We start from the raw sequence: 13,398 nt of genomic DNA, 5'->3' as shown, positions 1-13,398 counted from the left end.
TTCACTGAAATTATAGTTAAGTTCTATTACTTTTTAAGGAAAACAAGAAATTGACCCAATTTTGCATTTTGTAGTAACTGAATCACTCGTGTTTGACTCGACTTACTAATAAGGAAACACAAAAATATAGTTTGAGGACAAAATTAAATGGAAAGCGGAGGTTTTTAAAATGTTGTTGCAAACTGATACACACCGATAATTTAAAAAAGCTTTTTGTTTCAGAAAAGTAATTCAATTGAGACAAAAGTACAGGGACTAGGTTTAAGTGCCCTAAAATGCTATTGTTTTATCGGCCACTAGGTGCTAGCTCAAAGAGCTAATTTTGCCTGTATGACAAAGAAGTCTTAACTCAAAAGTCTGTATAGTAGTTTTTTTCAGAGCTTGGAACGGCATGTCACAGTCCTCTTTAGTGACTAGCACTGGCTCAAGGGGCAGCTGATGTTATCTGCTTCTGTTGCATGTAATGTCATACACCACTCCAGTCTTTAGACATTTTTCTTCCTAGTTTCACATCTTTGTGTTGTTTAATATTAATATTCAAAATTACTTTTCCATTTTGTCATGATATTTGTCATGATGTGTGATATTAAAACTGGGGGTTTCGGGGCAGGTTTTCTCTCACACTCAGATATGGTCGCAGCCACAAGCTCATTCCGCCATAGTCCCACCCAGAAGTCATCCAGTTGCAGAACTTTGGATTTGTCTGCTTTCTGACTAAGATGATGTTGATAGGCAGAAGTGTGCATGGACTCTTCAAGGAACACGTGTGAAACTGGAAAATTTCAAAATTCCAACTTGCAATCTTAAAGGTGTTGCTCAAAGTGACAAACCCACAGAGAGTTTACACCATATTTTACACTTCCCCTCAGCTCTACAGAGCATTTTGGCATCTTTCAGCTCATTGTTTTTGTTTTCAAACCTACAGCTGCTCTCGTCAACCTAGTTTCCAGCAGCAGCCTCCAGCTTTTTCCTGCACAAAAGCTTTGGTAAACACACTGTGCACTACCTGGCCTGCCAAACAGCAGACAGATAAAGTTAGCGAACAGCCAGTGAACAGAGTGGAACATTTAGCGGTTACATTTATCAGGTCTGGAGAACCATGACTCCAACTGAATGCTAATGTTGCCCTGTGTCTTCTGTGTGTAAAAACAGCCAAGTATTCACTAACATGCTCATCATTTCAGCTTTATATGTTGAACATATGCCAGTGTTGTATTTACAGCTTGTTGCGTACAGCCTTTACCCCTAAAAACATCCTTGTCTTTGCTGAAATCGCTTTAATTCTGACAGAGGAAGTATTTTTCAATAGCCTTTAAAGGTGTAAAGACAGATGTCAAACTAAAAGCTTTCAGTGATACCAGATTCTGATTCATCATGGAACAGTAAAACATGACGTGGGGTTGGTATGTTTGTAGAAATAATGCTGAGTCACATACTACAGGCCAAAAGTCCTGATGGTCAGAGCTTTCTGTTTTTTAATCTTTATTTTTAATTTCTTCTACTATCATCAGTACTGTGTTGATGCTGTAGGTGTTTGGCTCAGTCCAGTAAACTGGAGCCTCAAGGCTCTGCTATCTCTCCCTACCCACCCACACATTCTTCTCTACGTAAGCCTCCGCTCAGGATTACAGCACTTTTTGTGATTTATGAGCAAACTGCACTGTAGTCTACCTTCTGAATTTACACTGATAGCTCGTGGGACCAATTCAATTCGGGTTGGGGAGGGAAAAAAAGCCCTCTCTACTGCTTTCCCATTACATGGTAAATCTCCAGAGAATGGGACAGAGGCATACGAGTCAGCAGAAACCCAGATCTTCTGAAAGCAGCAATTTATATTCACATGGTCTCTGTATCATAGAGAAAGCTGATTAAGTGATTTTTTCACTTTTAATTGCCACTTGAACAGGCCTATATGTCTAAAAGGCCTACTGATTTGCTAGTGTTTTTTTGACCATATGGAGGGGCATGACTTTGATAATATGGATATATAGAGGATTTGGGTTTCCCTGTGGAGTAAAAACGTGATTGCTAAAACAGAATAATCGTGTCGCAAGTTGTGAACCTCATTCATGTGTCAGAAACAACTTCAAACAAAAGCAATTGTTTGGGATATTGCAAATTTGGCATGCTAGCCTGGTATTTGGTTCACTGGTTTGATTACCAGTCGTCAAGATGAAGAACAAAACCGTTCAGTCCCATGGTGTTCCTGTGCTGAATGTTAAGCATCACTATCACAGCACTGGGTTAGCTGAAAGGATGCTTAAAAATTATAATTTTTGTATCATTTACAATCCATTGCCTAATGTGTCTGTACTGAAGTTTGGTACTAACATTTCATGGTGAATGAGCTTTCTGAAATGTGAGTTATTTATACACTGCAAAACACACACGTTTTTTAAAGTACTGCAGTATTGCTTTATCAAAGTCTCAGCTATCCACTTAAAGGTTAAGTGTGCAAGTTTTAGTGACATCTAGTGGTGAGGATTGCAAATTGCAATGAATTGCTCACTCACCGCTCTCCCCCCACCCTTTCCAAGCGCGTAGATCAGCAAGGACAAAGGAAAAAAGATGTTGTCGTCTGAGATAGCAGAGAGTAGCCGGTCAAGAAATTAAGTTTCTTTAGATAGATATATTAAGAAATTATATTTACTTAATTATTCAGTAAAACTATATGTTATTGCGAATTCTTAATTGTTTATCAAACAACAGCAACATCAATGAGGTGAGTATCAAGGCTCCTCTTGCTTTGTTCAATTAGAAAAGCAGCTTACCAGAATGTCTTTTTTAATTTTTTGAAATACAATAGAAACACAAAGTAGTACCGTCATTTTACCTTGTGGTAAAACGGTGCAACGTTTTATTGGGCATTTAGCATGTGAAATTAAAATTACACATTAGTGTGCACAGTAGCGAAGCTACTCATGCAAGTTCTTAAAGTACGCATTATTGGTCACTTGGCACACAGTCTTGTTATCGTAACACCGTTAGCTGAAAAAACAAATAAATGTTTTCCACCAGGGCAGTAAAATAAGAAGTTTAGCTGCTAATCTGAACTTCTATGCTGTACAGTTTTATTGCAATAATATTTAGCAGCTGTTTGTCTCATGACCGTAACCGACACATTGCTGTCCACTTAGCAAAGCCAAAATACAGAATACATGAAACATGAAATTACAATCCAACTACATATTATTTCTACCAGGGCAGTAAAAGTTTAGCTGGCTGATCTGAGCTTCCATGCTGTAGGCTACTGTTTTAGAGCCAATATTCTGATTCTCACAAACGAAAGCAGCACATTTTTATGTCCACGGAGCAAAGCCAAAATACACCGCTGGAGAACGTTAACGTTATATGAAATTAATCCAACTACATATTATACAATATTTGAATATTCACAAGCTGGAAGTGCCCCCTTCAGGTGTTGATGCTCCCTTTCTTGGGCTCGGCACTTATTGGTGTGCTATCATGCTCAACACCTTGACCGTTTGGCCTTCCTGGACTATGTCATGCACAGTGAAGAGGACAGGACATTGTATAAAGGAAAGCACAAGCTATGGGTCATCAGAACCCTGCACCACTGAGCCGATAACGTACCTCCCCCAGTCTGCATGTAGTAGTATCCTTGGGCAAGCTGCTGAATCCCAAATTGCTTCTGATGGCATAACAATCGGTGTGTGAATGTGTATTCATGTTTCGGATGACAAAGCCTCTGAGCCTCTGCTGAATGTGTGTGAATAACTAATAGACTAATAAGGCGCTATATAAGTGCAGATCTTTTGCCATAGTAACGTTATTCTAAATACGATTGTAATTGATGTTCCACAATTCAGTGTTTATTTTAGCATTCAGTCTAGTGTATGTCACATCACCGTTGACTGCAGTTCAGTTAACGGCCACAGGTGTCATTAATAACAAGGGTTTTCTAAGGTTTATTTCAGTCATGATCTTCATTCAGGTGTGAAGATGATGGACAGCACATATGCAAATTAGAAAACAAGCAGCGATAATTGTGTGGAGTTAACCTGAACTATTGACATGGACAAGAGCTAAAACATCAGTAGCTGCTCAGTACAGTTTATGATTTAGTTTATGTATCTATTTTCTTTATTACCATGCCAGTGTGGGAGGTGTGTATGTAGGAGGATCGTTCCCCCGGTCAGTAAAGTTATATCCAATTATTGCCTGACTCCATGAGATTGATATTGATCCTGTAAGAAAGCATAAAAGCTGATTTCCCCAAATGCTGAACTATTCCTTCTTGTCATTCGATCAGGTCAAAACTGTTTTCACAGCATCACTAAATTACACAGTGGAAAGTTTGCGGTTTTACTTGTTGTTCTGTGAAATGTCTGCTGAGTCTGGAGTAACACAGTAACGTTACCATATCACAGAAAGATTATACTGCACAGCAAACCATCAGGCAGCTTTGTTCGGAGCACAATGAATGGCGTGTCTTTAAGCAGGAGTTTGTCCTCAGTTATATTCGCCCGCAGCACTAAAATGTAATATAAGTGAGAATCCCACTTTATGCACATTCAAAGCAATACTGTAACTGCAAACATAATGTGATACATTTTTGCCAAAGGCCTTTCAGCTGTGTTTCTAATCTTGGAAATAAACAATAGCAATCCTAATCTCATCTCGCTTCTCATATCTGCCCTTGAGCCTTCACCATGTTGAGACAAATCTGAGCATATGTGCTTCTGTTGCTCTTCATTCATGTAGCCAAGAGCAAAGCCAGGGAAGAGAACAGGCAGAAAAGAACAAAAAGAGCTTCATTATAAAAGCAGAAAATGCATTGTTGGTCTTTAAATTCCTTGTTATTCAGGTTTATTTTTGAAAATAAATTGCGGCAAACAGATTAAACATGGTAGTTTTATAGGTTTGGACAACATGTCAAAGACATCGACACTGTTTAAATCTGCTATATACATATTTACGTATTTACCAACTTTTACCATAAATCCAATTTATATATATTTATTTATTTTTTATTGAAGTATGGTGAGCTCTGTACATGTAAGGATCCAAAGGTATTCTTAATAAAACAGGTGGAGCAAGAGCACTTCTGGTGCTTTAAACTGTACTTGGCTAGATGCAGACTTTAAACTCTAACAGTAGCGTAACGATTTACAAGTCAACGAGAACGTAAGTACAAAAGTACAAAAAAGAATCCAGATTGAGAAGGACCTTATTTCTTGTCCAGGAGCGGTTACTTCCTGATCTTCCCTTGGCATGAAAAGAAATTGTGAGGTGTATTTCCCAAAATGCCAAACTGTTCATTTGAGTTGAATGAGGTCCACTTAGATTAGAAAGATGTTGGCGAACAGTGTGCTGTTGAAAACAGCTGCCCTCCCCCCTGCAGTATTCTGGCTGGCCTGAGCAGCAGAGAGAACTGTCATTTGATTTTTAATTGCAGCCGCAGTGACTATAATCAGATCTTATAGGAATGCGCCTATGCAAAGCCAGCAGCCGTGATATAGAGCCTGAGAGTGGAGGCCAGACATTGATTCCGTAACCTTTCCTAAATTATCCAGGCAACAGAGAGGACTGTGTCTCTTTTCCCTCGCTCTCGCTCCGTCTCCCTCTGTCATTGTAATGAGCATGGGAGGGGGACACACAGAGAGTCCAGCCGTGCGCATGAAGCTGGGAGGAACTGCAATTGATTGGCTGTGCGGCCATCTAAGACAGCTCAGTCGCAGCGCGGGCCGTGCTTTGATGCTCTATGACAGCAAAGTAAATGTCTGCCGAGATAATGAGGTGGCCTCGGCTCGCCCCACGTGTCAGAACTCCACCAATCAATGCGCGTGTGTAAACAGCCAATAAAATTGGCCTTGCGTTGAGTGTGCACGCATGTGTGTGTATGTGCTCTCATTTAAACTGATGCCAAAGGAAACAGGATAATTCAGTGGCCTCAGTGCCAGTGAGGAGAGAGGCCTCCTCAGATGGTCTGGATGGAAAGAGAGAGGCGAGGCTGGTGGATGCCTGGAGGTTGCAGAAACAGGTTTATGACAGGATGCTTGCCAGTTTAGCTGCCAGATCAACTGGAAAAATCTGGATAACTGAAAAACTATCCTTACAGCAATTTGTTGAGTCATCCTTAAAGTAATGATCTTAAACGATTTAATAGAAATGACACAAATCCCACCCTGTTTAAGTGGCCTGCATGTGAAGCCAAAAGCCCGGAACAATGAAACAGTATCAAAATCTCTCTAGTACGTCACACCTAAATGTGACTTTTAAAGGGAATTTAAATCTATATTCCTCCTCACCATCTTGGTGAGAACAGGTAGAGTGTGTCTTCCACTTTGATTCCAAACCCTTTGTTTGAGCTTAGCGGGCCTGCCCACCAGTTTTGGATCATTGCATGATGAGCCACCCACATGATTGCGTCGGCCATCTTTGTCTCTCTCCCTCTGTTGTCTCACACACACACCTACATCATATGCTTACTGATTGTTGTATGCTTTTATCGTGCTTAGAATCGATGATAGTATTTAGTTGGCTGAAGTTGTTGAGTACTGATCTGTGCTAAATTTAAATAAATCCTATTGCACCTTTTAGAGAGCAGCTGTCTGTGGTTATTTGCGTGTTGTGTTTTAATAACAGCTGGATGTGAAGAATGACGTGATGCTGGATGCGTCAGTGCTCAGATTCACCCTTCACTGTCCACCTTATTAATGTAAAATAGGTTGGTTAAGGGTTCCTGATCCCAGGGTGGTGCCCCATAATTATTAATCTTTATTAAAACATTTGGGTAATATTAATAACTTTCTTAATATTACTAAATATCTACATAACCAAACCTGCCCCAACCAGGTCCCAATAAAACTTTTCAGAGGGAAAAATCTTCCACATAGGAAATGTTGTGATTCTTTGTAATCTTTGGAATCAGCATCACAGTGAACCTGACATGGCCATCTCACATCTCCACGCAGGGCTAGACTGCGATAAAAAATCGGCCCTGGCATTTTTGGTCCGAGACGGCCCACCAAAATCGGTCGGACACCCCTCACCAATACACCGATCAATTTAGGGGGTCAGATTAGGGGTGTGATGAAACACTGAGATGTAACATTTGCAAGATTGGTGTCCATGAATACAAGAAAAGAATATATTTTGATAGACCTACTATTGGGAAAAAATATTTATAGATAAAATATTTCATTGGGGGGTCTGGGGGTCCACCCCCCGAAGATTTTTAGCAGTAAACACTTAATTTCCTGCACCAATTTATGGTGGAAAAGTCTTTATTTTTATAAAGGGAAGCACAAATTTCAGGTGGCAGGTGATAATTCGCAATATAAAAATATATTAAAATATAATGCAGTAATCAGTAGCTTATTAATATTTTTTGCTTAAGTTACTCCTTCAGGTGCCTGTGCCTGCACAACGCAGGGTACAGCAGCTGATGTTGAAGCTACTGCAGCTACGGCAGCAAACATACCAGTTATTTTTGCGCATTTGGTGGCAGCCGTCTGAAGAATGGGGTTTTTTTTCGCCTGCATTCATTTATATAAATGAATGATTTACGTTACATCGGCCCCTAAGGTGCATCGGCCCACCGGGCATTTGCCCGGTATGCCAGATTACCGATCCAGCCCTGTCTCCACGCTGGTGAAGAAAGGTCAGAAACGCCTGTATTTCTTGAGGAAGCTTAAGAAGGACAAATTCCCACGCCAAGTTCTTGTCAGCTTTTACAGAGCAGCAATAGAAAGCCTCCTGACTGGAAACATCACTCTGCAGCGGGTGATTCAAACTGCTCAGAAGATCATTGGTACCCATCTCCTGAGCATCAGTGATATCGGTGAGGTGAGGTGCTGCAGAGCCCAAAGGATACTAAAGGACAGTTCCCACGCAGCCATAGCCTGTTCACCCTGCTGCCTTCTGGGAAGAGATATAGGAGTTTCTGCTGCCGCGCCACCAGACTGCAGAGCAGCCTTTTCCCCCCAAGCTATCAGATTCTTAAGCTCTAAGTCATCCTCAGCACTGCTCCATTGAACATTGAATATTGTTTATTTCTGTTTGCCATTTTTTACAATTGTTTCTGTATTAATGTATGTTGTCTGCTACATAGCAGAAGGGAGTTACAAACCTCAATTTCACTCTATAACCTGTGACAATAAATGTACCTACCTACCTGCCTAAAACACAAGGACTAACAAAGATTCTACAGCTCTGTGAGGCTGTACTTGTAGCTAAGTGCTCATGTCAGCATGCTAACATGCTGTTAATAAAATAAATAAAGCTCTGCTGATTTTTAGTAGGTATAACCTTATGTTTACCATGTTTATGTTCACCATCTTTGTTTAGTGTGCTAGCATGCTAACATTTGCTAACACTAACCACAAAGTACAGATGAGGCTGATGGGAATGCCATTAGTTCTGCAGGTATTTGGTCATAAACCAAAGTATAGGACAAATTAAAAGTGTGACCTGATGTTGACGCTAGATGAAAAGTCAGAGGAGAAGTTATTACAATTCATCCTGAGCGGTACATGAATGTCTGCACTGAATCTTATGGCAAGCTATTCAGTAGTTATTGAGACATTTCTGTTAGGTTTGAGTTTAAACAGACCCAAGAGCGGACTCAGACTTGCAGGTGGAAGTTGATAAAAGGTATTTTAATGATAAAAAGTATTTTAATGATAAAAGATAATGCTGATGGATTGGGGAACTGAGGCTGATGATGCCAGTGGGTAGGCAGGCAGTGGAGAGTGTGGCGGAGGCATGGTGGCTTGAGTAGCGGTAGAGAAGCGTGGCTGGTGGCGTGGGACACACTGTAGCACAGAGAAAAAACACGTTAGCAAAATCCAAAAGACAAAAAGCACAAGAGAAACTTGAAAACTACTTTGGCCTAGAGTTGCGTTACCACAGAGAAGGAAACAATCTGGAGCTGACCAGGGGCATTTCAGCAGGAAGCTTAATGAGGGGATTCCCAGCAGGTGGAAATGAACCAGGTGGCGGGAGATGAGGACCACACCCATGCACACACACAAACACACAACACCTGGAAAAGGGGAAACAACAGGACACATATATTCTTGATTATAGCTCCTCTGGTAAGCCTCCTCGCTCCTCGCAGTACATTTTAAGAATTGAGATGTCCTTCAAGATGGCACGCTGAGATCGATTTCCAGGTCACAGTCAGGAGGACGGAGGATCGAGTAGACGAGGTGGCACAAAATAGAGACATGAGAAGAGCCTTCAGAAAAAAAGATCAACACTCAACAGGAGTCATGGATGAACTGTGACAATTTCACTCAAAACCACAAATGTCAACCGCATAAAAGCTTTTCTGTTTGCGTTCAGTTGGAAAAAACTTCTCTCGCACAGGAAGGGATGTGGTTCCTTTGTAATAAACAAACAAACTGGGCAGTTGGAATGAACAGCACGGCACCTACCAAAACTCAAAACTACAGAAAATCCAAGGGAAAAAAAGCAGCATGACTCAGAGGGAGATATCCAAAAACTGAACATGATGGTCTCTAAGACAAAATAGACAAATAGACATCTACGTGTCCTTTTCATGATTAGAAACACTTCAAGATGAGATGTGAAGAAAAGCTATGCGGCTGCTTTTCTTCCGCATTGAAAGGTCTAGCCATGCTTTATCCTTGGGCTACACTAAATGGACAACACTTATTTAGCTTGAGTACTCCAAAAGGGCCTGCTCTAACAAATATTCATATTCCTCCTCCTTACACAACAGGAAAATACCACAGTTTCTTTATTCAATGCCACGGAGATAAAGGCTGAATGTACTGCATTAATTACGGCTGCAGAGATGGATTGTTGATTATAAAAGACCAACTACATTTGCACTCAGAATACTTGCCCTCTCCTTTCTTGGGGTTAATACCTACTGGGGGAGAATATTTCCATGTTACATTATTTTATTTAGTTTTTCCTTTCTTTCTTCATATTGCTGGAAGGTAACAGTATGAATAGGCCTTTGAAGATGGTGTATTGTACAGTTTAACCCTGGACCTTCAATTACAGTTTTATTAAATGGACACATTAAATCAGATTCTTTATATCTATATCATGTTAGCTGCCTGGAGGGAAGATTTCAGATTTCTAGCCAACCATAATAAACTGAGCCTCCAACTGATGAATCAATACAATGTGTGGCTTTTCTAAATGATAAGTGGTTGCTACCAAGAGAGAGAAACCGAGACACACATAGAGGAGGAACACTGTTTGATTTTTTCCATTATTCTCAATGTTTTCATTACTCCCACTGCTTTTTCATTCATAAAGACAACACAGATATCTAATCACCTTTGTAAAGTTGTTGAGGTGAATACATTAGCCAACAGTTGCCTGATATAGAGGGACATTAGCATTCATTTGGAGTCATATTTCTGGCCTCCTTGTCAATGTTAGTCCAATATTCACTATTCTATTAGCACTGTTTGGTCTCCCAACTCCTGAGAAAAGTATCTGACTGCTAAATGTTCTACTTTGTTCACCTGCTTGAGGCTTTCACGTGTCACTCTTTAATAACAACATAAAACTTTATGTGTAGAGCTTGTATCACTAACAACAATAAAATATACCATTAAATGCACAAATTAAAATGAAATTAAAACAAAATAAGGGCTGGCAGGTCAGAAAACACTTTAACTGAAACTGCCTTTGGTGTGGGAGACCTGGGTTCAATTCCCACTGCGAGACATCCACCATTGTGTACCTGAGCAAGACATTTAACCCCTAGTTGCTCCAGAGGCGTGAGACTTTTGACACCTAGCATTTGTAGGTCGCTGATAAAAGATGCCTGCTGTTAAAGAAAAGGATTGAAGATAGAGAACAGTGACAATATACCAAAACAGTAAAGTTGTCAGCTAAGAAATGAAAAAAAGAGCTGAAAGTTGCTAAAACACTGCTAAAACCAGGGCAACAAAACAGTTGATGATAATTCATCCAACTGATGAATTGATAATTGATAAACTAAAGCGAATCCTTTCTTATTACATGTAAGGGCAGAACGGGTTTGTTATCATATGGCTTTGTTTTCTAAAATCAGTGCTTGAAGTGGGCCGGTAAGCAGTAGACCTCACATTTTCCTCTTTGGCTTCCCGGGACATTTTCTTGCGTACCGGGACTTCTCCCAAGCTGCCGGTCCTCTCCTCTGCCCTATCCATATCAGGTTCTCTGGGCACTACGTGACGCTCACCTGCTCCCGTTCTCGCCTATCACTTTTTGAAAGCTTTTGTTAAAAATGTTCTGAACAACAGCTTGCACCGAGAAATGTTAAATAACAAATGAAACAATGCACCATAATTTAATGAAAGACAGGCAAGCAGGCTATCCAAATAAAGTGTGACCTGTAAACATACTATATTATTATATCCACTGCTAACATGAATGGGATGATTTTTTGTGCGATTATTCTAGACTTTCCAAATGTTGTCGGACCAAATTGATCAAATTCTGATAGTGAAACAAGTCATGTGGGGGGTTATGATGCTCAAAAGAGTCCTCCCTTTAAGATCCATAGCAACACAGTTTGCTAATAGGAAAATACTGACTGTTGGGTTTCATGATTGATCAACCACAATCGAGTAGTAGCAAATTACAAAAAGGGACAAATTTAAATTCATGGACTGTTACTGACTGTGGCATGGAACTTATGGGTGAGTGATTTTGTGCAAGCCCATATACATTCTCATAAAAGTACCAATAAAAGTGATTATTTTGTGCACTGATGATAGCTGAAGGGTTTTAATCAAACCCATCTCATAACATGAGCAAATTAACAAAATAACAATAGAAGTAAATTTCATGTAGGACATAAGCAGGTAAAATTAAAAAGAAAACCAAAAAAACATTTTTGTATCATTTGAAATCTTTTATTTATTATACAGACAATTAAAAGACTGGAACCTGCTTTTATAAAATACATTTTATCACAAAGTACAGCTGATATTAGTAATATTAGTAGTTGTAGTACTTAAATTACAAACATACATCACAGTACATTAGCTGTTTCCACACGGTTTGATTTTACTATTACATTTGACAAGTGTAGTTGGAAACAGGGTGATAAATAAGCTTTCCACTTACTTATTTTTAGTTAATTTGACTTTTTTTTATCAGTTATTCCAATAGATAGCTAAAGTCCCACCACCTTTTCAAGCTAGCCTGGAGAGCTTTGGACTTTGTGTTGATTCACCGTAAACACGAACGACTGCATGTGTGTTTATCTGACATATCGATCAGGATTAAGCACAAACTCCAGTTTTTATTGTAATATTCTTATTTTTTTCTGCTAAAGTTGACATAATTTTTTACCTGTGCAAACTCATCTTCACCAACATTTACCACAGATAGAGCAACCGTGTCTTTCTGTGTTCACTTGCATTTTTTCTTTGGAAAACCGATGTCCACTGTCAGCTTTTGACTTCCAAATATATGTTGCTGGTAGGGATGCACTGAAATGAAAATTCTTGGCAGAAGACTAAACCAAATCTAATTAAAAAATTTGCCGAATACCGAACAAGTACTTTCACATTTTTTCCATTTATTTTGCCTTTTTTTTTTAATCATTGCATTAATTAAATATGTAATTTACTTTACCGGACCTTCATGGGTCCCAGACCCACCCACCATATCTTCTGCGGGAAACACTGACTGAGTCCATTTACTTTTAATGGACACTAGACTTTAGGGATGAGGATCGAGACCCGGTTCCAAAAGGACCCGGTTCCTAAATTTCTCAAAACCTGAAACTCAAGGTTCGAGGTTATCAATACTGCTATCGAGACTTACGGGTCCTATGATGTAACGTTATGTCTCAAGTGTCAAATCTGATTTAATTTGAAACGCAATGGATAAGAAAATCATCAGGCTGCAGTCTCTGCCTGCTCTCTGTTGGCTCACACACACACACACACACACACACACACACACACACACACGGCAGCAGAGCGAGAGGCTGAATACGGTGAGGGTTAAGTTAGCTCCAAACTACTGAAACGTTAGTTGAAGTACGTGCAATAAAACCTTTGCAAGTAAAAACACAATACTTTATCAATGCACCTGTCTGTAAGGTAACGTTAAACATGTAGAAATGGTTAATTTAATCATCTCTGTCCTCAGTATCTCATCCTGTATGTTTTATACAAACACAGCTAACGCTAGCTTGGCATTAGCCAAATGTTAAAAACGAGCTAGATAGAAAGCATCTGTCTGGAGCACAGACTGGTCTGTAGTCTTAAAAACTCAGCTGCTGGCTGAGACAAACCAGCCGCTCCTCCTTCTACCAGGTACGTTACCTGCAGCCAGTGACAGAGGAGGAAGGACTGATACAGACTGATGTTGTTCTTTCTAAACCTCACTCACTACTTGTGATGTCAGATAAAGTTATTGAGTTACTTTGCTAGTAACAAAGTA

This window comes from Micropterus dolomieu, linkage group LG16 (assembly GCF_021292245.1).
Source record: "Micropterus dolomieu isolate WLL.071019.BEF.003 ecotype Adirondacks linkage group LG16, ASM2129224v1, whole genome shotgun sequence".
NCBI lineage: Eukaryota > Metazoa > Chordata > Actinopteri > Centrarchiformes > Centrarchidae > Micropterus > Micropterus dolomieu.
This window is presented reverse-complemented; position numbering follows the sequence as displayed.